The sequence below is a fragment of the Anser anser genome (genome assembly GCF_964211835.1).
Source record: "Anser anser genome assembly, chromosome: 3".
Lineage (NCBI taxonomy): Eukaryota > Metazoa > Chordata > Aves > Anseriformes > Anatidae > Anser > Anser anser.
The window spans coordinates 32,576,746-32,603,585 of NC_139722.1; the positions used below are offsets into that span (position 1 = coordinate 32,576,746).

The following is a 26,840-nucleotide window of genomic DNA, read 5'->3' on the forward strand; positions in this document are numbered from 1 at the left end:
GAAATGCACTTTTTCTAGAGTATTTTTTTTAATTATTACTTTTTTTAATTATTTTTCCTCAGCTTTAGCTCCAGCAGGTTCAAAACTAAACTCTCAGTTTGTCTGTACAAAACTAGTGACAGCATTACAAAGATACATACAAAAACAGTGGATGGGATTAAAACTTCTGGTCTCAAATAAAAGGCACACATCAGTAATCCTGATGGACCAAATGCCTTAGAAACAACATACTTAATGTTAGGTATACAATCTAGCTGATTAGGAGAAATGGAGAGATTGGGTGTATGTGAGCATTCAGAGGATATTTGTATGAAAAGATTCAATTCTAAACTTGGCAGGTAACTTAAACATAAGACTTGGCTGGGATAATATAGATACCTGAAGTTAAAAGGCTGCAATATTTTGCTGCATCCCACCCTGTTCCCTGTACGTTTGAATACAATCGCATCTCCATGTGCTGAATGTTGTGGAGACAAGCAATATGATAAGGCATGTAAGATAATGTTCCTCTTCTGAGTTCCTATTTGAATGTCACCAGCTCTATGGCTAAAGATCGTGTCAAATGAATTAGATGATACCTGTTTCTGGACATGTGTCTACAACACAAAAAACTCCATTTTACTTGTCATTAATTGACAGGATGGAAAAAAGTTCTAGGCAGAGAGGTTACAAACTGAAGTTATATGGAAACTGAAATACTATTTTTTTTCAAGAAGAGGTCATGGAAGGGTTTAGATGGAGGGGAGGACCTTGGAAAGAGGGTGGTTATATGGGTTTTGGTTGGCTTTTGTGTGTTTTTCCCCCAATATAGAAAGAACATTGTTGTCTGTCTGAAAAGAAAAAGAAAAACAAGCAACTAAGAACAAATGCCTGGCATTCCTTTTTATTCTGCATATACTTTCCTCATCTTTTTTATAAGAGAATATTGGCATTTTAACAAGCCAGTTAGTAGCATTTTAAGAATACTGAAGAAAACAAATCAATGAGAGAGCACACATTGTTCAATCAAGAATTATTTGCTAGATACTGATGATTTTTGGAGTACAAAAACAGTTTCTGAAAAACGTAAGTTTAATGCCAAAACTTTATCAGCAGTAAATGTGCAAGAAGTTAAAGTCTGCATCCCTTTTAGGTCTCTAAGATTTGTAGAGTTGTAAACATTCTCGCAAAATTGCAGAATGCCAACAGAATTCTATTAAAATATTATTATAAAGTTCTTTATAAAAACTTTTTTTCCTATTTGTGTTTTTATTGGCTCTCTATAGGATATGGGTTCATAACCCAGTCATAATCAGTTCCACTCTGAAATTAGAAATGGGAATGAAGCCACTTTTCCACAAGTTAGAGAGTAAAGGCTGTTTCTGTGCCAGCAAAAATGCAGCTAATAGTGGTTCTTCCTAAGAAATGAAGTACAAGAGGTGATGTGTAAAAATGGTTTTCTTGATTAAATGTGGTAAGAAAAACATTGAAGATATGTTGTGAATGAATGCAATTAATTCCTATCTACATCTGTAAATTTAAAAATGAACATTTTGCCCATTTATTTTAAAATGTTTTAAATATTGTAAGCATATGCCAATATAATTTATATTGTCAGTTAATATTTTATATGCTTATATCCATAGAAGTTTCCAGTGATTATTTAAAGTTTGTGGACTTCTAAAGCAATTTAACCTGAAAACAAATGCAAAGAATTGTGAAGCAGCTGTTAATTATTTCTTAGAATTCCCACTTTTTTTTTTTTTCTTCTTAGGATAAAATTCTGGAATTTAGGGGAGTTGGAAAACCAGAAGAAGAAGAGAACTATCTTAACATAAACATAATCTTATGGTTGTGCCTAATTTTGTTAAAATAAGTTGTATTTGCATGGTAAGTTTCCTTGTGTAGGCAATATGGACAGAAATACTCCATTCCTATTGTGTTGTAGAGTGATGTGAAATTTGAAATGAATGATTTTATTTTAGTTGTAATAGACTTTGAAAATGAAAGATGAAGTGTGATTACTGTATGAATTCGTGTGCATTGTGGAGCTTGCGTGTGTGCTGTGTAACCTTGCTAGAAGGTTTTTCACAAGTTTGTCACCTGAACATGCAGATTATTGAGGAAGGGGGTTGGTGGTACTCTAGCCTGGAACATTGTTCTCTCTTGGTCCCCTTGGAGCCTCCCTGGCAGCAAGAAACCTTCAAAGAAGTCAAGGGCCTGGGTTGGCAGTCCGTACAGAGTAAAGCATGAAGGAAATTGTTCCTGTCGCCAGAGAGATACCTGAAGTTGAGGTGTGTCTCAACAGGCCAGTGTGCTGAGGGGCCTGAAAGCAAACTCCAGCAAAAGGACTGAAAATGAACTTCCCGAAGTTGAAAGTCTTGCAATTTCCACTTCAGAAGGATAAGTGCTGTGGGAGCCTGGAGAAAAAGAGCTGTCCAGATTTTCGCATATGACATTTAATGCTGTAGATAAAAGAAACCATTTGCTATTAATAATCTCAAGGTAAATCAGTTGTTAAAAGACTAGTGCATTTTGAACTAAATTTTTAAATTGATTATATATGCCAAAATACTTGTAATCCTTACATTTTTGGTGTCTACAAAGTGTATACCGGAATCAAAAACACTGTTTAGATAGTCTAGTTTATGGCATGTTCCTCAGTGGGGATTATGGACATACGATTTACAGTTTGTAAATAGATGAAAATGAACACTGTTGCATAGTGCTTGGACATAATTTATGTATTTTGAGGTCATAGATCCCAGTCAGATGCAAACAGATCCATTCAAAGAAAGTTGTGTTGCCAGTTAATAATTCATATATAGTAACAAAAAATAAAGTTAGATGATGTCAGAGGAAAAATTGTGCTCCGTGACACACTGTATTTCGCAATAAACAAGGTACAGTCACATTGGGTGTATGACAGACTTTTGGTATTATTTCTGTTGGCTGTGCTGGTCTTTGGCAACGTTGATCAAAGAATTCATGTCAGAATAGTCAGCATAACCCCAGGAGCTGAAATAGACTGTAAGTCTTTACTAAATAATGACTAAAACCATTTAAAGAAGGTTTGAACTGAGATTACAGATCTAGCTTGAAGCTCCAAGCTCACCGAATGTGGAAAAACAATAAGGAAGAGTGCCAGTTTGATTTAAAATATGATGCATATTGCAATAATAGCAGTTATATATCAAGTAACCAGAACAGTGGATATTTGAGATGCCAGATATGTGCTATTGATAGACCTGCTGAATTCAGATAAAGTTGTTCATTGACAAGCAGCAAATAGTTGTGTGCAGAAACAGAGTGGTGGTGAGTGGGGTGGTTTCCATGGGTTTCATTTGCTTCTTTATCCACAGAAAGTGTTGAATTGAGTTTCATGGTGCAGCATGATGCCCCTCGCCCTCCTGGCTAGCTGGTGGGAGCTCTTCCTGCTACCTCTCCTAACCAGGTGCATTTCATGATAAAGTTACTAAAGTCTGTAAAGCTATTTTCTGTGTTCACTTCAGTAACATTTGAGACCTTTTTGAGTATTTCCTCTTGTCTAATTTTTGTCATGGTGAAAGTTTTCATATGTTCCAGACATGCTTTGTCTTTTGAAAGGTGTTGTACACATCTTGTACCAAATACACTACAGCTGTTTTCTTGCTCATAAAGCAAGCAGGATATTTAGTTTCATGTTTCTCAACAGGGACCACATTGAGTATAACCATTTCTTTTAACACTCATTCCAGTCTGCAACCTTGGATTTTGCTGCCTGTTTGTTCTTTTCCTCCTCCCTGTTTTCTTTTGTGTGCCCACCAAGGACATTTCTTTTTCCTCTTAATGACTCCCATCTTTTTCTTTCCATCTTATTTTCCATCTTATTTCCATCTTATTTGGCATTAGTAGACAGCACTTGGGTACTTTGCATGTCATTTGGTGCTGTCTGTGCCAGTGATGCCAACTTTTCTAAGTTTCACATGGCTGGCAAGAGACTTGCAGTGTGGGTTTTATGGGTGTCCATTGAACCCCAACAAACTGTTGCAGGAATATCTGAGGATCAGGGAAGAAATCAGAGGTGGACGCTTAAAATAGGTGTGTATGGAGAAAGTTACTCTGGAGTTACAGTGGGAGCTCCACACATTTAACATCATTTTGATGACTGGCAACAAGTTTTGAGCACAGTGAAGGAGCCCACACTGAGGAAAAGCTGATGTGAGCCACAGCCTGGGGACACCAGAGCACAGAGCTCCTCCATGTGAAAAGTGGGCTTAAAACCTTGTGTTGGAATGGTTACGTGTTGGGAGCTGCAACACGCCTAACAGTCCATTTATATTCCTTGGAAAGACAACAGCATAACTCACTACTACCTTGATGATGAGCAGACAAAGCACATAGAAAGTGTTGCTAGAGAACCACGTAAAGGTCAGTCATCAACTCCGTTGATGGCCAAGAAACAGAGATGGTTGCTTTCAGGGACCATGGTGACTGCTTATCCTCCCCCATCCTGTTGGTGCTGCATGACTGAGTTAGCACTTCTCCACAGCTCTTAAGGGGAATGTAGCTTGGAGATAGATAATGGGAAGCAGTTCCTGTTGATGTAAGGGAGATGTTAGCCCTGTGAGCAAGGCTACCAGTGCTGTAGCTCTGGCTGCATGTTTGTCCAGCCACTTCGAACCCCATCTTAAAAATAAAACAAGGGCTTTGAAATAAAGTGGTCATCCCACTAATGTGTTTAGTATCTACTAATTTTGAATGATACTCTGTTCTGAATAGCCAAGTAGGTAAATGATTTTAAAGCAGACGCTCCTGTGGTTTTTTTGTTTCTTCAGTATCACTGAAACAAACAAACAAACAAACAAACAAACAAAAAACTCTTTTTAAAATAAGGCAGCTGTCATTGATTCAATATGTGAAAAATGTTGGGGTGTTTAGAAAAGGAAGTGAGAGGCATGTGTGTCATCTGTGCAGGAGGAGCTGGGAGCTGTGTTGTCCCAGCTGTGCTTGAATGTGCTCAGCCTGGTGCTCCTCATCTTTGCTCTTGGCTTCAGCCATCAGGTGTCAAGGCAGCATCCCAGTATTGGGCTTTTAGCATATTTCTGAGATAAATAAAGATGTGGACTACCAAAAGACATCACTGTGCATTCACCATGTGTTTCAGGACAACTAAATGCTGGTTTAGTTCTCTGAGGCAAGGTATTTATTCCCCTTTAGTCCTAGCAGATCACATCATACAAAATAGAATATTAAAAAGAGTCAATCTCATGAGAAATTAAAACAGAAATTTCCATTATTTTTCTTGTAGTTAGGAAGAACATCCAGCCAACTGGCATGCTGGCATCATCTAAGGTGGATACAAATATCCAGTTTTCACATCATGGAAAATCACATTGTTCCATAAAAAGGCCATACATATGAAAGAAAACAGATAACAATGCACACACTTTTCATGTCCTGGGAAGAAACAGCAAGCTGCATTGTATAAGTGTTAATCATGTCATTTACCCCATGCCAAAAGGTTTTTGGAGGCCATGGTGATTAGGACTATGAAAGAACACATTCAAATTACAGTGGAATTTATAAACTGACATTAATGAAAAATTAGTGCTACCTGTCACATAAATATATGCCATGATGAATGCAGATTGCAAGGTTGGAAAAATATTTTGCTTTAGAGAACAGCTTTTTGTAATAATAGACAGTGAGGCCGATATAATATACTAAAGATAAATAGCTTCTAATCGAAAACTTTGTTTCCCTTGTTTCCCATACCCTTAATGTCACAGTAAAAAAAATGTTTTCCCTCATTTTAATACTCTTTCCAGCTTGATTACATTTACAAAAAGAAGTCATCATAGCCAAATTATTAAGATATTAGTTCTTTTAGCAGGTGGAAGATTAGGTTAAACAAACAAAAGGCATTAATTCAAATTTTGATGAGGATTCTTGAAACTGTTGATGTAGAATGCCTAGGTGTTCCCCACATTTTTAAGATTATTTTAGAGTTTGAAATGGTCTCCTTTAAAAACAAGGATTGTGTTTTATAATTGTATACCCCTTTTTTACAAAGAAAAATAAAGCTAGGTGCTTGTTAAATCACTTTTGGTTAATCTTGATTACCTTTCCACCAGCAGCTGATGCCACCAATGGCATTTCCTGCAGAATACTGAAAATACAGATTCAAAACCATAAGTATTGGGAAAACTAGTATTTTGCTACCCTTCTGCCCTTGATTTAATTCTGGGTCAGTGTAAAACAGAGCAAATGTTTTTGTAAGCAAGCACAGTACAGCAAAATATTTCTGGATCTATGGATAATCTTCCAGGTCTTTTAGGGTGGGATATGTATTTGTAGTCATCTCTACTGTGTGGAGAGTTTCGCTTCTTCACTGATGCTGTGACTATTTTAAAATGCACATGGTCAGTTTTAAAAGTTAGATGTTCAATATATTCACTTTGTCATTTTCTTTCTTTCCTCTTGGATTTGAGAGGTACCATTAAATTATTAAATTATTTCTGTAGCTTAACAAGGTGTGTTTGAAAGTCTTTGCCGTTAAAGGCTGATCTGAGAGCCATTTCATGACAAGGCACTATCTTAATCAGTGAGGAGTACAAAAGTACCGCTGCTATCTGATAATTAAGGTTTTTAAACATCGGTAGATGATGGTTTTGCATATCACTGGAGCTAGACGTTTTCAAATTGAGAGAACTGGCACTGGAATTAAAGCTTTGGAGCTGATCTCTGCCCAAAGGCTGTACATAATTCATAATCTACAGATGTGAATTAATTAAATTAAAAGAACATTACCTACATGTACAAATGATACAGGTTTAAAACCAACTGTAAGTAACCAGAGGTGTGAAACTGTAGTCTGTCTTTTTATCTTGCTCAGTCAGTTTGCCTTGCTTCTTAATTTGGCAGCTTCGTTGCCTGGTATATTCTACAGCATGGAAACAAAATCAGAATAAATCCCTGGTCTAGTAATCCAGACAGTCAATTTTCTTCTGTTTTTCCTGTTTATCTTGTCACTTAGGTCTTACTCTGTGTTCGACAGGGGTGCACATGCACATGCATCATCTGTTTCTTCTGTCCTCTCAGGGTGGGTTTGTAGCACTTGTCGCAGGACAGGCTTCTTGAAAGCTTTCTCTAATTGTGTCTGGACCCACTAAGAAGTGTGTTTTGCAAGCTAGCTTTCAGCAAATATTAGATATTTTTTAATGATGAGGTCTTTTGAAGGGTCAGGCAAAAGATGCAGGGAAATAAATTCCTAGCTCATTATCAGCTTGCCACGCTGGAGGTGTCTTTTTATGTGACTGGTGACCTGATGAAAAGAGAAAAATAGGTCATGGGCGCTTTCTAGTTTAGCAGGTAATAATTTTAGAACTCGATGAAAAAAAAAATCTGAGGGGCAGGAATATATCTCTGAACCTATAGATATATGCCTACAAGTTTTATCCTAAAAGAAATTTTAATTAAGATTTTTTCTGTTTTCTACAATACTGATTTTTTCAGCTAATAGACATTTTGTGATAATGTTTGTACCTCTGTTATTCTACTGGTTGTCCCACACCTTGCCTTATGTTTCTGCTAAAGCAAAGGGCAGAATGCATTTTTTTTCCTGGGTTATTAGGATAACAAAGTATTGCACATTATGAAACCTTAGAGCAATCATTTGCTGTAGCTGGTACAGTACAGTGCAGTTTCTTAAGGATCAGAAAAAAAAATAGAAAAAAAAAAACACATAACATTTGCAACTATGGAGCTATGGTAACATTTTCCTTCTGATCAGGGTGACTTCCTAGCCTGGACATATGCTCACAAAGCACATCCTTTTGCACGGCATGAATTCACTCCAAACACAACAGCAGCCTCCAAACAGAGCAGAATTTCCCCTGGAAGCAGCAGTCCCCAAGACAGTAGCAAACTATCTCCCCCGCTTCCTGTAAGTGATAACTTGCTGTTCGTATCCCCAATACGAGGGATATCAGAACTTGGCTTTACCAGCATTGGCTCCGTCCGCTCTCCTCCGTGACTCTCAGTGCTGTTTTCTACCTCCTGTAATGAAATCCCTTTCTTGCCCCCGTAATTTGTATGCCCAGCTTTCACAGGACTGTTCTCCATGGAAACCTGTGGAAGTGCTCCCGAAACAGCTGAGGAAATGTGTTAAGAATTGCTTTGCGTCTCTGGACTTTTGGTGAAGTTGTTCTTTTATGCTTGTTGCATGTATGCAGTCAGGGCCTAATTAAACTCTGCATTCTTCCACTGTTTTTTTTTCCCATTTTTGATATTTAAAAATAAACCAGAACTAAATGCTGACATTTAAGTTCTTGGTCAGCTATGCAGCTGGACAGTAAGTGCTGTGTTTATTTGCAAAGGAAGCTGAAAGAAGAGTTGTGGAAACAGGACTCCTTGCAAAGTTTTGCTGTATCACATCTCCCTAAATGACAGGCAGCAAGATGTAGGTAACCAGAAAATATGTACAGACTTCAGGCATTTTGAGGATGACATTTCAAAAAGAAAAAAACATACAAACTTGACACTGGGGACGAGGACATGTGACACTTGTCTAGCTTTGTCACCTGGGATTGATGAGTTGAAATCAACATGTTGCTGCCTGCAACTTGCAAAGAAAGTTAACCATCTGCACTTTCTTGTTCCTCCAGATTTCATCTGGAACATACAAGACATAATGGGAGGAGTAGAGAGAATTCAGGATGTTTAAGATTTTTATTTGCAAAGCAAACTTTAGGCATCACATGGACAAGGTTTTGTTTCAGCAGCAATCCAAACCCAGTTTGAAAAATAGCACTTAATACCAAGAATTGGCACAGAAATACTATTCAAGTACAGTATAATTGTCAGAGATGGGATATGTTTGCTGGTTTAGGAAAAACAAACAAACAAACAAAAAAGAATGAAAGCTTGTTTCAGTTTGTTATTAATGCATGAGCTACATCATGTTGGTTTTGTTTTGTTTTGTTTGTTTGTTTGTTTTTTACACTGTGCAACCTGTATTAAACACTTTGTTAGAAAAGACTTTTTACTGCTAATGACTCAAAGCTTGTTCATACTGGTTCATACAAGAATTTCTACCTAAATCAGTGAATAGTGTGGGAGTAAGGATTCTTCTGTGAGCTTGGCTTTGCAGAATTGAGCCCTCGTCTTTTGCAGTCTGTAGCTTGGAGTTTTCTTTCAGTTTACACAAGTTTGCTTTCACTACTGTGGTTTCCTTGTGGTGCATGTTCATCTTTGTCTTCATTATTGATGAGTATACATATATGCTGGCTTTTTGGGGTTGCTGCAGAAAGAATATTAATATTTGGTCATTCAGGGAAGGTAAGCAGTCTGAGGTTCATAAAAGTGCAATTATATTCAAAATGAGATAAATGATGTAGTTAAACAAAAGGTACATCTTTGATGTCATGCTGGTACAGCACATCTGCAATTGCAGTGCTACTTGGAAAACTTTGCTGAGAGATAGGTAGGAGTAAGTGGAAAGCTTAGGAAGAGTGGCTCAAAAGCTTAAGCTTTCTATGCAATGTACTGGGAAAAAACTTGGGAAAAGCTGAGTGGGCTGAGATTTTTTTTTGCCAAAAAACACTTTTCACATATATGATGTGGCAAACCTATGAGAAAGATGCTTGTGCCATTTTGTATTTTATGCTTTTTCCTTTAGAATTACTTATTTTCATTTTCTTTTTTAGCAGAAATACACAGAGTGGGGGGAGACATAAGTGTTCTCAGGACTGACTATACCTGTGAGTTGTGATAATGTGCATACAGTCCTGAACAATTTGTTGTTTCTGTGTTCAAAAATGATGAATTTCACATGTGAGTTATTGTACATGTGGCTCAGTTGTAATGCAGCGGAAACTTAAGGGCAATAAATGCTGTTTCTCCTCTCTAACTGTAGGTAGAACTGATATAATTGCCTACACTTAGATTTGATGGATGTTTCTCATCCATGTTTCAAGGATGACATCTGTGTTTTCATATTTTTTAGATGTGGGCCACGCTAGCAGAGATTTTTTTCTAGACACGTGTTTCACCTGAATTATATTGAAAATAGTCAATTAAAACATTCACACAGAAGTTTTGGTTTACCTTTAGCTACCAAAAATAAATGAAAACAAGAAACCAGGAGAGAAGCTGTCTAAGTTGTTTTAGAGGAGAGGTTTGCAGCTGTAGATGGGTCTGGCCATTGTGGCAGGCAGTGTGAATACCTGCTGGCATTTGGTCAAATTAAAAGCCTTTTAAAAGGAAATTGAAGAGAAGCTTGGTAATAAGTGTGGCCGGTTAATTCTGCCAGGTTAGTGACCCTGGGATGCTGCAGCTGGGGCTGGAGAGGCCTTTGTGGAGCTGGGAGGGTGGGGGCAGGGGTTTGGGAGTGACCCCAAACCTGGTGATCCCTGATGCATCATAACTGACTTCATTTTAGCTGTTTTGTGAACCACAAGTCGCCTCAGAGGTGCCACTCACACCCCCCAGAAAAAAACTCAGGCATCCCAAAGAGGTCAGCTTTGCTCGCATGGCTGGATGCAAGCTGGGCTTAGAGGAGCAGCCACTCCTGCTATGTGGAGATCTCATGTCACCTCCGTGTTGGCACCAGTTGATGGCTGACCTTGGGCTAAACTGCCGCGGAAGCCAGCATGAGTCCCCAGGGAAAGGGAAATTCAGTGATCACCTCTAATGTGAGCCCTCCCTTCCCTGTGGCTGCTGACGGGAGCATCGCTGCTGCAGCTGGCTCCCGGTCCACCCAGGGAAGCACCTTCCTGGCTCCAGCTGAGAGGAGCTGGCACGGCTTGGACAACTGCAGGCTCTGGGAGCATTGGGAAAGGACCCAAGAAGGATGTACCAGCTAGGTGTCTCTTCCCCCAGACCTTTTTTGAAGGTAATCCTGCCTTTCCATAGCCCAGAGCTTGGGAGCAACTTGCCTGTAATGTTCACCCTCGGACTTCTCTCGCTAAAATTTACTTGTGTTTTCAGAATTGGCAAAGGTGGTTGATTACTCTGGAGACAGCTGGCAAAAAGGGGCTAACCAAGCCATTGACGTTGATATTGCGTTACGGTAACGGTGATGCCAATGGTATTTGCACATGTCTGCCTTGGCTCGGTTTCTTAGTTAATTTATTGTGCGATGGCGTTATGAGGTTGGCTAGGTTTCTTTCCCTTTCCTGAACTTCCTCTGACACTAGAGCTCTTTCCTTCACGTTTCTTAGGGTAAGATATTGCGTTTCCTTCAAATCCTGAGTCAGTACCAGGGTCCTGGCTGATGTATTTAGCTGGGTTGTGAGCCTCTGCCTTTCCTCCCCTGGGTACTTGTGACGCATGACACCAGCCTTCTTGAAACAAACTAATTTAACAAAATCATTTAAATCATTCAATGATTTAAGCAAAGAATTTTAAAACAATGAGCATACATTGTGCATATATACCTCCCATCTCAATTAGACCATGCCCTAATCAAGATAAATTGGCTTTTCTCTTTATTTATGGGAATGAGACTGACTAAGGTTTTCTTCTTTCCAGCAAAACCTAGATGCTTCCAGGAACATGGGGCTGTTTTATTTCAGTCCAGCTCATGCTGCTCAAACTGATTTCTGTTTGCCATGCCAGCAAGATAATGGCAATAAGGAGCCTTGTGCAGCCATTACCTGATGAGAGGCTAAGGGTTCACCTTTTCGATGCTAGTGGAGTAGGCTTGCTGCCTCTTTCACTGGGCAGGGGGACCAGCTGCTCTGTGGTCATACACTGATTTGGTGACAGATCCAGATGCAGTATTAATAATTGCTAAAGGGAATAGGCTGGTTCACGTTATGGAAGTTTATGGAATTTTGGAAAAGGCACATCTAACAGCTTTATCTAAGGTGGTTTGGGAGTCTATTTGATTACTCAGGTGATGTGAGGAAAGCTGTCCAATTCTGAACAAAGCAGCTGAAGGGTTATCAACCAGTTTTTTTTCCCTCCGGCCTTGCTTGCTGGCACGCAGAAAAGAAATCTGAGGTGTGGTGAATTATGGTAGTCCTCATCCTTACATTACTGAAGAAGAGGGAAATCTATTCTTTTGAGGTAGTGTATCTCTCCTCTCATCCTTTTTCTCATTTTGCCATTTACTCTTGCCAAAAACAAAGAATAGGACTGTAGAGTTGGGAGCAATTTGGGTCACTGCGGCTGTGTTTGCAGCATATTGGGTAGTTAATGGATAAGAGTTGATTCAAATTGCCTCCTTTACAGCTGCCTCCTGTCTTGATTCTCATTCCCCTTAGCTTTCTCATCACCTTTTTCCTTTCCTTTCCTTTCCTTTCCTTTCCTTTCCTTTCCTTTCCTTTCCTTTCCTTTCCTTTCCTTTCCTTTCCTTTCCTTTCCTTTCCTTTCCTTTCCTTTCCTTTCCTTTCCTTTCCTTTCCTTTCCTTTCCTTTCCTTTCCTTTCCGCCCTGCCCCGCCCCTCTTTCCCTTTCTTCTTTCCCTTAGATGTCTACTTCTTATATGAATAGTTACACATGACTGAACATACACCTTGTCCAGAGAAATCATCTGGGTTACATTGGTACCATAAAGTACCAGTTTGGGAACTTTCCTCTTCCGAAGGCACCTGTAAGAGTTCTTATTCTTTCTGCTCATTATACAGGAAAGTAACTTCTTTGTACTAGGCAAGGATTAACATCATTGTATACCCTTATGGCTAGTTTTACACAACAGTTAATCCTTAAAAACTTTGACCCTTATTAATACATGCACACCATAAATTGCAAGGACACCACAGTTAAGATCCTGAATTAAGATTAGCCAAGAACATTTTGAACAAAGAGGACCCCAAAGAAATGCGACTCCTACAGTCAGCTCATGTTTTCAGAAACATACTGTAACTGCCAGAACATTGGCATACTTGTAAAATTTGAGGTTAATAATGTTTGTAAAACTTTGTATTGCTTTGCATCAGTTGCTGAGCTTGAGCTCACAAACATTATTATAAATAAACGTGTTTTTTTTAATGCTCCAGGGAATTTTATGAAAATCTTCTGTTTACACATGCAAATTGAATTTCTTTCGCATGCACACATGAAATATGACCTGGTCATTGCATCCTTTTGTTGCACATCTTCAACGTCTAAATGTGCTTGAAGGGTAGATGTTTTCAGAAGAGATACGTATTGTTTTTAAACAACTCAAAGGTAGATTTCAGTGTGAAATATTGCTGTTTCTCAATTTTTACAACCAACGCGTTCAGTCTAAAAATAAAATTGCTGGCAAATGCTTAACTACAATAGCATGAGGAAGTGTCTCCAGAATAAATAAATAAAACAGCCTTTAGCTAAAGCATTGGAGTAAAATGAATATGGAATTCATCTGGGGAGCCTCATATTTGGAAGGTGGTATGCTATGGCTGGGTTGTCCAATTTATTAAGACTGAACATTTTGCTGAGTGCTGCTTGTAACTGCTCTGGAAACCCTTATGATTCCACATTTTCCACTGCACAGAGGCCATTAAAATTAAATTGCTTGGAAAAACAGTAGCCCCTAAATTATGGTGGTATTATCACTTAAATGAGCACTAGTAAGGAATTTTAATTTTGTAAACAAATTAATAAATTTTAAAACAAAACAGAAAACTCTAAAATACTTTATACACTAGAATGTCTCTGAGTAACCATGACGACAGTCTGGGCTTCATGTTCATTTGCTATGTCTGAGCATGTACAATTTTTTCTTAACTGAAAAAAGGAGTTTGAGGGCGTACTATACAGGCTCTAGGAAAAAATAGCGATTCTCGTAAGTGAGAGTAGAGGTGTGTTACTGTAGGTGTATTCCTATGCCTATCAACCAAGCTGTTTGTTTTTTCTTTTCCTCTCAATGTAATAACTATTTCTTGCTCAATGTTATGCTCCACTAAAAAACTACAAAATACGTTTTCCCTATAAGTAGATGTTAAATCTCTGAAGACCGGGTTAACAGCAGTGTCGGTGCATACTTTTAATTAAAATGCTGATGTGGTGGCAGAAGGAACCAAAGAAAACATCCCAGTCAGCTGTGCAGACTGCTGAGATGTGATACGGGATCTACAGCAGACATGCATTCTGTCTGGCAGCATAAAGTCATAAAGCATAAGAATCAGTAAATTCAATCCCATAAAACTATTGTTTTGTGGTCCTACAGCGTGAGAAGCCTTTCGCCATTTTGGCATACTCTGCCTAATAAATCTCCAGCTCTGGCTGGCAAATTATCAAAACCAATGTCCTACAAGTTGAAAAATTCACCGGATTATTCCTTTACTATGATGTGAACTTTTTCCATTACTAATAAATTAAGCATTAAAATCAAAACAACTCTGAGTACACTGTCCAATCTGGAGTACACATTTCTTTGCAGGCAAGCAGCAGTAATACTTTTTTTTTTTTCATTTTTATTTTGTCTTTCTCCCTTTCTATGTCCAAGTAGGGAGGAATCAAAGAAAAGGGAGAAAAAAAAAGACAAAAAAAAAAAGACCACAGTGCAGTAACAAAGACTGTGCTCATGATAATCTTTTATTTTAAGTATTTTAAGGATTTACTGTCACATAGAACAAGAAAATTTCTAGTTAGAGTAAGTGCTACAGATACATAGATATGGTCATATAGCAAAAGGGATGAGTTTTATATCTCAAACTTCAAGCTTCACTTTTCAAAGCAAATCTCAGCTAAGAGTACTTTAACTGCAAACAGGATTTGTTCCAGTATTTATCCACCAGGAGGTTAAAGGTATAACTATCAATGGTCAAAGGTTGATTTTTTTTTTTCAATTCTGTAAGTTAATTACAGTTTCTACTTATTTTTTAGGTATTGATTTGCTTCTGCAATTTTTCATGTCTTCCATATAATACTTCCATTGTGTATCTACATATTTATTAATCATGCTACCTGTAATATTTCATGAAGTTCAAAGTTGAATTTTTTTTTGTGGGCTCACTAACTACAGCATTAAATACTGGCTTTGGGGAAGCTGAAGCATGCTATATCCTCCCTGTGTCATCTAGCCACGGAGTTATGGCACAGGTGGGGCACTATCACTGCGTTATCCTTATTTTATAGATCTAGTCTTCTATTGTCCCAAATATTTTTGTTTTAAAAGTGTCCAGAAATAGACAGCGTTGGGGTGTTTTTGTTGCTCAGCTTTGAAATAACTGTTAAAATTTTATTTCTGTCTCTAAGTGAAGAGCCACAAAGATTTTTTTCCAGTTGACCCCAAAGAGACAGCCATCGATTCAAATCAGTGTGAGACTGAAGCGTGTAGGGTCTGTTCCTCTTCAGTTTCATCTCATCATTTCCAATTGTAAAGTGTCTGCATGAATAATACTTTTGAACCCATTGTTCTGGGTCATTTTTGTAGTGACCATCTTGTTTTTGTGTCCTGACTGCTTAACACATAGAATTTAAATGAAGTGTACCAACCCACAACAAAATACAATATGCATGCTTTTTTAATATTTGCAATGACAGAAGCACTTTGTTCTACTTCTGGAAGGTATCCTGAAAAATGGAAATTAATAAATGGGTCAGATTCTTGAGAGAGGTCCAATTTCATCCAAACAAATTGGCAATAATAACTATTAATGCCATATTTATGTCATACTAACTCTAATTAGGCCCTGCTGCGCTATGTGATATATGCCTGCAATAATAGAAAATACAACAGTATTTCCGCTGCCTCTCATTTCCCAGCAATGCTGACAGTTGTGTGTGTTTGCAGTCAGTCCTGAGGTCTGGGGTAAATAGAGCAGTTTCCTTGTGGCCATGTGTCGGTCACGTAACCTGCATTTCAACATCAGCTTAGGATATGAGGTGAGTCTGAGTAAGACAGTTGCATATTTCTGAGATGTTTCTAATCAGTTTTACTCTGGACCTTAATTGAGAGGGCTGGGAATTTGTTGCCCTGTCTCTAGGTGTTGGGGAGGGGGGTTACAGCTGCCAGCTCTTTGGTTGCTCTCAGGGCATTTGCCGTTTGCTACGTCTCTTCAGTGTGGCCTTCGGCCTTCGGCTTCTAGAAGCAATTAGAAAATGAGCAATATCCTCCCAAGCCCTTCCTTCTTAGCACTACGTGTGGTGAGGGGGTCTGTCCTGTAGCCATATGGTATTCCTGGTTAAGTCTTAATAGGCAGGCTATCTAAATATAATTGTTATAATTTAATTTGAGCAGACTTATTACAAACTTATAAACAGGATAAGCTTGTCCAGCAGAACTGAACAAGCATTATTGTTCCCCCTAGCTAGATTTTTATCACTGATAGGTACTATATGTCCTCCTAGGTTACATATTTGGGAAGGGTGATAATTACTGCCATATCTGTCAGCAGTGTTGCAGTGCTTTGATAAAGGTTAGTCTGCTCACAATCAAGTGACTAGGGAGTTATTTTTGGCTTTGTTTATGGGAAGAAAAAAAAAAAGACATTTTTTGAGATTGTAGTTGGAGTCTGTGGAGCAAAAAGGATGAATAGTTTCTTGGAATTGTAACTTGGAGAGAAATAAGCAGAAAGAGTACCTCTGAGATCTGAAAACCAGCATGTGGAGCTGGTGCCACGGTTTGAAGGCGCAGGTGGCTGTATGCAAATCCTCATTGTATTTGTGCATGGTTAAAAATTAACTTATTGTACATTCTGATCCAGGTTGAAGCATCATGTCACAAATGAAGTGCTTCAATGATCATTGCTGTTTTGTAGTATTGTAGGATTATTCCTGTTCATTTACAACCAGTCTGATGTAATACCTCATATCAGAAATGACAACTTCCCAATTCTGGACAAAAAATTTAATAGGATATTATGAACAGTTGTGATAACTTAAATAAAAAATAGTCTGTGGGTTGCAGAAGTAAGGTGTTTTTCATGGAAAATGATCTTAGAGAGTCAAAAGAACAAATAATCGGCAGAAAACACACCAGGCACCAAGCTGAACTTGATGGGGGTACAGAAGGAGTACAGTTTGCCCCAGAGCTATTTCAGGAGTAGATGGTGGAAGTCAGACATCCGTGTAAAAAGGGCTAAGGCTTATCCTCAGTGTCTAGTAGCACTATGTGAATAATATCAAAACATTATTGAAAGTGTCCAATACCAGAAAAATTATCTGTGTCAAGAGAGTCTTCAGCTAGTTCTGATTTGCACTAAACATAAATTTATTATGACATTAGAACTTTTTTAGCATTTAAATAAACTTCAGAGGGGAAAGGGGCTTGCTTTTTCATGGAGAATAGAGCTAGAATAGTCTAGTTAGTGATTTTTTCACCTAAACATAATGAAGTTCCCTTATGGATAGACTAACGGGGTATCACTGCTGGTGATCTGGGTTCCATGCAAGGTCACTCTTTTTTTCTATGGTTGATCCTGAATGTGCATTTGTCTCTGACTGGATCGTGTCAGGTCTTGTTCTAGGAAACATCTCTGCTGTTGGTGCTGGAATAAGATGCTGAAATGCAAAGTGATGCAAATTCAGAATAACCTGGTCTTATGTGGGCCAGGGCTGAGAACAGAGGCTACTGTCCTGCATGGTGCTTAGTGGTTGTGACCTCATTTGTCCACTTTTGGTTTACGGTTATTTTGAAAATGAGGTTATTCCTGACACCAGAGACTATGGAGAAGTTATCTGATGATTTCTTTCTGGTTGAAAGATTCTTGAGTTCCATACTGATCAGAGCAATGCTGGGAAGTTGGGACACTGGAATATTTGCAGCATGCACACATCTTCCTCGGGAGAGTGGATATGGTGTGTATGTGTGCATCATTGTGTAACAATCTGAATTCATTTGCCCACTTTATTTAAGTCAGGTTTTTCATCTAAAATTTTTATCTCTGTTTAAAATTGTGACATATTAGCCTATATTTACTATTATCTACTATTTATATTTTGTTTCCAAAATGTTTAAATGCTACAAAGTTTAGAGCCTGCGTGTTTGACATACCACCAAATATGAAAATTTCACCTCTCTGCAGTAGTCGCTAGTCTGTTCTGTGGATAAAGAAATAGCGTTTCCAGTTTAGTACCTAAAGAGATTAATTCGAAATTGAAAGCAATTGCGTTCTCTTCAATTGCATGTATTAAAAATAAGTCTTTTAATCTTAAATTCCTTCAAGATGTGATCACCAAGAATTGCAGTTCATTTATCTGAAAAGGCAACTTCCTTTTGATTCGTAGATCATTTTCCTAAACTGTCTTTTAATAATCTTGGGAGGGAGAAGACTGTGTTTGTGTGTATGAATCCAGAAGTCTAATAAACATGCTTAACTATTTTAGAATGTTATTTTATGCATTTTATCATTCCTGTTTCCATCTGAATGCAATTCAACACAAATTACTAAAAAATTACTCTTTCGCTGTTTCATAAATCAAAATGCAAAACTTCAGTGTAAGAATAAATTTTCTGATACATAGCTGTGTTAATATGTTTTCATTTATATATAATTTCTCTCTGTCTGAAAATATGTATAATTTCTATAGCATCCTGATTTAAAACAAGTAGTGCCAAAAAGTTGTGTTTAATTGGAAACCAATAGGTTTTAGTAGCTATCAAGAAAACAGATCTTTCTGTAGGAAAAAAAAATAAGGAGTAAAAGCTCAAGAAAATATTTTAATAAATTTAAATACAAGTTTCCTATCAATTCAAAATCATGCTCTTTTCAGTGGTTAAGCTCTGCTCTTTAAATTGATCCACAAATGTTGCATTACCTTTAACACTTTCTTTACAACATATAAGAAAAACATTTGGATTTAAAATAAGAGCATTAAATGGGGTATTGAAAATATTTTATAATTGGCTTTTCTAAAAAGGTATTTTTCAAAAGCATCACAAACATCCATTTTGCTTTGGGATACACTCAGCTCTTAGCAGCTTTTTTTTGTTGTTGACTCAGAGCATTAAACTTTTGATAAAAGTTAAATCCCAACAAGAAGACAAAAGTGGTTTATTCATCTCCTGTGCAATTTGGCTCAGATCTCTGGGGAGGGGGGTGGGGAACAGATTATTCCCCTTTTTTGCACAGATTGGTTTGTTCCCATAGATGTGAGTTAGTACCATGAGGAACAGACATCACATTGAATCAAATCCAGGCTATTTTCTGAGGAACTTTTGCTTTCTTAGCAGGTTGGTGTTTAAGGAGGAACCCTGATAGATATTCTTAAATGTAAATGAACAGCAATAAAGCTATTCAGCGTAGTCTCTAACAAACTTTAAAACAACATATTAAAGCAACAAATGTTTGCATGCAAAGGAACTGCCTGTCCAATTGGAACTGAACATGCTCAGACAGGATCAGAATAAACATTTCACTTATTTAGTCTAGCTGTTTACATAGGTAAAAGTTTACCTTAGATTTACCTGTTCATGTTAGCAAGAGTCAAGAACTTGGATACGTAGCTATGTCTTTTGTGTTTCTCCAGTGATATTTCTATGGTCATCTATAATCGAGCTGTTTACATTCCTACTCACAAGTAGAATCATAAAATCACAGAACAGCTTGGGTTGGAAGGACCATTAAAGCCAACACAGGTCCAACCCCCTGCCAACCAGTAGACCAGCTTGCCCAGGACCCCATCCAGCCTGGCCTTGAATACCTCCAGGGATGGGGCATACACAGCTTCTCTGGGCAACCTGTGCCAGTGCCTCACCACCCTCTGAATAAATAATTTCTTCCAAATATTTAATGTAAACCTACTTTATTTTATTTTATAACCATTACTACATTACTACATAGTCCTATCACTACACTCCCTGACAAAGAGTCCCTCCCCATCTTTCCTGTAGGACCCCTTTAGGGACTGGAAGGCCGATATAAGGTCTCCCCAGAGCCTTCTCTTCTCCAGGCTGAATTACCACAACCCTCTCAGCCTGTCATCATAGGAGAGGTTCTGCAGCCCTTTGAGTGGTAGAGTGAGTTGATTTCTGTCCACCTGGATTTTAATAATTCTGCACCAGTGCAGAGGTGTAATGTCAAGAAGTGGGCCCTTATGCTTGTGCTTTTGTAGTGCTTTGCTACCTGGAACAGAGGCTCTGTCCTGACTGCCCCAAAATAGTTTTGTGAAGGATAATGAAACATAGCACCTAAAGTGGTAGTCTGAGGTCATGTGGAATTTGTAATCAAATTCACAGAAATATTTAAAATGTAGATATGATTTATCAGTTGGAACAAGATACATGAGCATTCATCAAAAGTCAATTAGAAGGTCAGTCAGAAGAACAAAGGTGCTTCTTATTAGGAAAGCAGATTCCGAAAGCAGATTCTTTTTAATCAATTATAGAAAATGATAATGTTAAGTGAAAAACCCACTGGTCATTCTTTTGTTCTCTTTCCTCTCCTTTTCATGCAGTAGCTTGATGGAATTAGGCTAAGGCTTTATCTAGCCTAATTTGCAATCTCCAATACAAACCAGTAGTGGGTTCTTCTTAGAGTCAATGTAGAAACCAAGGTCCTCCTTGACCCCTACCCTAGTAACCTTCTCAATTTCTGATAAGGAAGGGTTCAGGGTTTTCTGAACTGCAACCTCTTTCCAAGGATAGGTTTTTGCATTGCATAGTTTCACTCTACGTCTCTAATTCTGGAGCTTTGAGAAATAGCAAATGTTTTCTTTTCACTTCATAATTGTATAAGTATTCTCACTTTAGTTGTGAAAATTGTTGGTTTTGTGGTGGTGGTGGTGGTGGTGGTTTTTTTCCCCACCCTAAAGGCCTATAGTCTATTAACATACACTGTATCATCCTTCCTTGCTCTTTTTTGACATAAAAAGAAGAAACGTTTATCTGGAATTTTAAAAGTGGGTGTTGATTTGGTTCCACTAGGGAAACATGCATGGAGCTGCAAGGGCAAGTATTTATTGCTGATCACAAGTGGGTAGAAATGTAGCTTACTAATTTTATACTAATGCACTCGAGAGGGAAGAGATCCAAGCACTGAAAATAAAAGCATCACATGTCCTCCATTATTTGCTTACAGAAGCAAGAATACACAGTAGGATGGTATTGCAAACATAAGCTGATCCTTTTTCCATTGAAATGAACATCAGTTATTTAACTTCAGTAGAAGCAGGTTACGCCCGGATGATAATCTGCATATGCATTCTTCCAGCATTTGAGAAACAAACAACTGCATGTCCTGATTCTATCTTTATAAATGCAAATTAAAATAAAGAGTAGCAGTTGTTTTTTTTGCTGCGCAATGTTGACCTATTCATGCTTGGTCAGTAGTTGTAATTTTTAAATTATAATGTCTGGGTGTGAGTTAGGCATCTTATGCTCTTGTAATAGGCAGTAGAAAGAAATGGGTATTTAGGTATAATTCATCTCGCCTAGTTTAGACCTCCAATATGTAACTAGATGAACTGCCTTCTAAAAGTATCAGCTTTTCTACACTAATTGTAAGGGTCAAGTGACATGTTAGGTAATATTTGTATTTCATCTCATAGTGTATGCTGTTATCGCATTGAGTTGTTTCTTCCATACTGTCAGCTCATTCTGCCATGACGTTTTCAAGGCAACCAGGTGCATAACAGATGACAAAACTTAATTGTACCAAAACCACTGTAATCAAAGGAGTTTTGTTTTCCTTTGTTTTATTTTATTTTTTCCCTGATCCTGGGTGATTTCACTTCAGTTAATCAAAACCAAGCAAAGGTCTCATTCCCAGCTTTGGCAGAATGTAGTCAAAATCTGTTCTACTTTCATGTCTTTATGGAAACTTGTATATTGTGTTTGCAGAAAGCACTAGCATTCAGCAAGTCACTCAGACTGAGTCTCAGGTAAGTGTATAACAGTAGTTTTTGCATTGCTGTTTGCCATAGTACCCATTTTTAATTCGAATTTTCTATTGCTTAATCACCAGACTTCTTTGTCTGAACTCTTCAAGTGTAGTGCATGTTGGTCTCAGTTGAGAACAGTTAGATAAACAGTGTGTGTATACCTATGTGTCTCAAGCACTCAGGCTGTGTCTTTTTTTTTCTGGCTTTTGTAATTAGAATGTGTGGTTTCATCCTATTTACATTGTCAGCATGCATCTCTTGCATTCTTGTGCTTCGAAATGGATGTACTTCTTGAAATGCAGCAGTGTTGCATCCATTTTCTAAGAGAGCACCAGCATGGCACTTTTTAGGGGGTTTTCCGCAGACATGACATAATCATTAAAAACAAGCAAACAAACAAGCAAACCAAACCCAACTCCTCTTTGGCATTTGGATTCTACAAATGAAAATAGGTCCTTTACTGAGTGTTTTTCAGTCTTAAGAGCTGCCTTCGTGCAGTTGCTTTGCAGTTGACCCTTCAGACCTATTTTGAGTTACCAGATGAAAATAAGGTTTCCCTTCAAGGGTTGGTTGCCAGGGGTAACTGGCACTGACGCCAAAAGATGAATACTCTACCTACTTAGGATAATGCCTACTTTGTGAGCTAAATAAAGAGCTAAATTGCAGAGAAGGAAGTTGGATAAATGTGAAATATCAAGAGAGAAAAAAAAAAACAAGATTACTAGGGACACAGAATTCAGAAAGGGTTATTGCCTTTTGCAACAGTAATGGCCTGGTGTACAGTTCGTGTACGCTGTTCTGTAGCCAGGCACTCGGCTCTCTCAGCCCTGCTGCTAAATTGAACAGCATCCATGCTTCTACCTCTGCCTGGATAATAAATAAAGCTATGGAAGCGAGAGGCAGGGAGGTGGAATATTTCACACGGAGTAATTACTTTGAATTTAACAGAGGAATGATAGCTACTGTGATTGCAAAAAGTTAGTATTTTGAGCCTGAGGCTGAGACAGTCAGCTGTTGCTGGGAGAAGTACCACTGAAATTCAGAATTTCTCAGCAAAAAAAATCATGCACCGTTGGTGTAAGCAAAGGTTAAAAATCTCTCTGTATCTAGCATTGTATAGGGGAAGGAATTAATTATTTTGATGTTAGATTCAAATGTGGAAGCAATTTTAGTGCCTTTTCCTCAAAAAGGCGCTGGTCATTTTGTGTGATATGGCAAAATAAAACTTTCAAAATAGTTCATTGATAATACTGAACAGTGAGATCAGAACTTGATATCTACTGATGTTTTGATATTTGTGCAAAAGAAGATGAAAACACATGACCCATGTTATTTAGTATCCAAAGATATAAGCTCTTGGTTTCTTACATTTAGCTAAACACACTAAGTAATTTCTCAGTAGCCAAGAATAACACCATATACAGTTACACACAGTGATGTGATTTTCAGAAGCAGTGTTTCATGTGATTTTGCTCAACAAAATATAGCCAAAAAATGGTGCATGGACCTCTGTAAGTGACTCAATGGGCTGAGCAGTGAAGGCTGTTCCTTATAAATCAATTTCCTACTGTGGCCGTTAGGAGTTTTCAGGAAGATCCAGTAGCTTCTTCATCAGATTTGTTCTGAAGATAAAAACCAGTTCTTCTCCCAGTCAGTTTACTGCTAATTTTATGAAAGACAAGTACAGGATTTTTTTTACTATTCAGAGTCCACAAATGCCTTAGATGATTCAGGCTACATTTATGCAGTAGCTTGCATTTACATTGGAGATCTCTTTGTCACTCTCTGCAAATGGCATCTAAGGCTGCCAACACTCATCATGGTTCTGCGAAGAGAAAGATTTCTGCAGGTTGGCAGCAAGACAGCAAAAAACAAGCTGCTGCTTTCACTTTCCATTAGCTTTTACTGTTATAAGCTCTTCCCAGTCCTAAGACAATAAAGAAATGTCACAGCGTATACACAGAAGTATGACCTAAAGATAACTCTGACAGTTCCTTCAGTGAAATGCTATGAATATCCCCACCTAAAAGTCAAAAAAGGGAGCAGGAAGAACTCTTTTCCTTTTATATGTGCTTTTAGTGATTTTTATAGCTTCTGTAATATTCTGCCTTGTTTTGAGTACTCATTTGTGTTGTGGAGTAAGGGTCCTATCTTATGTTCTTGAGATGGTGGTGTCACATAACACATGGAAATCCACGGAAGATTTGGTCCACAAACCATGAGCGCAAGTTCTACTTCTGGTAACTGTGTAATTTCATGAAGTTCATTTAGTGTATATCAGATAAGAAAAATAGCTTTGCACAGCTAAAAAAATATATACTAAATTAACTTAAGGATATACCTGAGCAGCCTCAAGTATCCTGTGCTCCAGTGGATTTCCATGGGTACTCTGAAGTTATCAGCAGTGCTTTTCATGGACAACAGAATGGCCAAATGAACATATAGTTTCTCTCTGTGCATTTGCATTTTATGTTCATCATAACAGAACTAAAATTCTCCATCTGCAAAACCATCTGGTAGATTAGAGAGGCCTACCTTTAAAAAAAAAAAAAAATTCTTTGCCTTGTATCACACAGAATAGTAGAAGAGACTCCTGGCTTGTTTCCTTTGTAAAACATCCTCAGACACAAAGCCCCCGCTGTGGAAGTTACTGCTAGAAGAGACCAGGCAAAGCCTGTGATTGACTGTTTCTCATTTCTAACTACTACATGATTTTGCACAGCAGGCTTTCCAGGGAAATTCCAGGAATCGACGGATGAATGTATGTAGTTATGCTTAAAAATACACTAACAAATATAACTAAGAGTTCATAATTCACTCAGGACCTTACCACTCATTCATCCAAATAATGATACAATTTAGGATGATGAAACAAAATTTAGAAGATGAGAGAGTGGTAATTGTAGGTAGTCGGCTTTCTGGACTTTGCACGGATGGAGCTGTAATTGTAGCAATCATCCAGAATCCTTTACTGTTTTTTGCAGTACAGACAGTGCTTTGGTCACTGCAGTTTCAACCCTCTGAAGCTTATATTTTTGCACACTGAGAAGCTGATTTCGTTTTTATCTTAATTAAAAACAACTGCAAATAGAGAATGCTTTCAATATAAAAGGGTCTTCTCCAGTTTCACGTCAAAATATCAGTGTGTTCAGATCTTTTCCTGATGTTTTAATTTTGATCTTATCTTTGTAAAGTAATGATCTAAGAAAAATTCCTGAAACTGTTGAGTTATATCAAATGTCTGTGGATCTCATGGAGGGACCTTTTTTGATTTCTTACAGTTGTCAGCAGGTTTATAATGAACTGAAATATGAGATAATTATTGGAGTTGAATATGCTGTCAATGTCTAGTGAAAATGAATGCCAAATGGCCTGTTATGTTCTTGATATCAGTGCAATGTGCTTAAGTAGACTTTCTTATTCAACATATATAGAAAAAAATCAGTTATTTGTCATTCTAATTTTGCATTCTTTTCATTTCTTTATTTGACATCAATGAACACTATTTTTCATCTTAACCATACAGCTCCATAAACTTCACTTAACAGCTTTTCAGAAAGGAAAGACTCCTAAAATAGAAAATACAAAAAAAGCTATGTGCATGAAACATGGATTGTGGGAGTGTTTTACTTCTAGATTTTACTTGTGCTTCTGCTACAAAGATTTTAATCTTTTAAAGGAACAATTATGATTATCCAGTCCTTCTGTACAATTAGCAGTGGCCATACATGATAAATATCTGAAAGAGGGCATATTCTGGTTGAACTAGCTGATACCTTGCACAATAGTGTTCCAAAATCCAACTATTTTTATGGTTAAAAACAGATATCTAACTTGAATCTTGAATTTCTTCACTGCTAGTTTATCTGCCTTTGCTCTTGTGCAAACCATGTTCCTTAATCTCTTGTCTCTCTCCTCCCTCACTGCATCCAGTGTATCCATATATATTGATCATGCTCCCTTTGAATTGGCTTTGCTATGCCAAAGCAGCCATTCTCTCTTAGCCTCCTCATATATGAGTTCCTCAGTTTTTCTGTAAGAAGATTGACTAGAATTCTCCATTAACTTCCAGGCAAGGACTCACCTATACTTCCTTCAACTTACTTCCCAGTCTCTGTGGAGGATATTGCTTAGGCTGTTAGCTTCTCCATCTGTAAGGACACACACAGGGCCCTGCTGGTCAGACCAAAGATAACTTACTGTTGGTTGTTTGTATGCCCAGGTATGGAAAGATGATGTCCTGCTATATTGCAGTAACCTACATCTGTGTCTCAGCAGGGACCTACATTTGCAAGTACTGTAATCATACTTTGAAACTCTTTGTGCTTTGGCACTGAAATCTCTTTGACCATTATTCAGTTCGATCATTCAATTTGATGTTGAAGTATAGATTTTTTTGCTGTTGGCACTTACATCTCTGAAAGTGTTAGAAATTGTGTTTCTTTCAAAGTGTCTCTTGCAGATTAGCAGTTAAAAGTTTGTGAGTTGAACTAAAGTTGAACACAAGTTTAGATTTATTTCATTGTGGAAGAGTGTGTTAAATATTCACACTTGAATGTTCATCTCACAGGTTCACTCCAGTGAATATTAGTGGCAAATTTTGTAGGATGCTGGTTTATATTTAATTAAGTCCGAAAGAATTTCATACGCATAAGTAAAGTTCTGTGCAGTTTTACACTGATGTTAACAACAACAGTCTGTGTTAAAGTACATGTTAGGACACCAGCATGCTGCTAAAACTGTCACATTCATATTCATTTCAGAACAGGATGAAGTACTCTTTCAAGGTGCCCAGCTCAGTTCAAGCAGGTATGGGGAAACTGGGTTTAACTGTCCTTTTTACTAGTATATGTGTGTGTGCCTAGCAGGAGATGGGCAGCAGACTTTGGTTGGTGCAAGTCTAACGAGAAAAGCAGAGTTGTTTTTAAGGACTAGTGAAACCATTGTGAAATAAAAATAAAAATAATAAAAAAAAACACTGTTGTGATCTTTATAAAGTGCAATTCCACATGTGGTGATAGCAGCTTCCTTTATGGAACTGCTGAGATTTTTATACTGGAGTAATTTAATTCTTATTAGCTGTCCTATTAGATAATAAAATAATCAGTGATTTGTACTTATCTA

At 37.8% G+C, this 26,840-nt stretch overlaps 1 protein-coding gene across 5 annotated transcripts in view; it reads left to right on the forward strand.

The window, feature by feature from the left end:
- The window catches only part of KCNQ5 (potassium voltage-gated channel subfamily Q member 5), a 291,688-nt gene that overhangs the window by 26,689 nt on the left and 238,159 nt on the right, over positions 1-26,840 (forward strand). The window contains exon 1 of one of the 5 annotated variants that reach the window (XM_083830128.1): positions 1,754-26,525. The exons of the other annotated variants lie outside the window; for them this stretch is intronic. The gene's annotated coding sequence lies outside the window, so the exon portion shown is untranslated. Of the gene's footprint in view, positions 1-1,753; positions 26,526-26,840 lie in introns of those variants that run through there. 5 annotated transcript variants of the gene reach the window in all.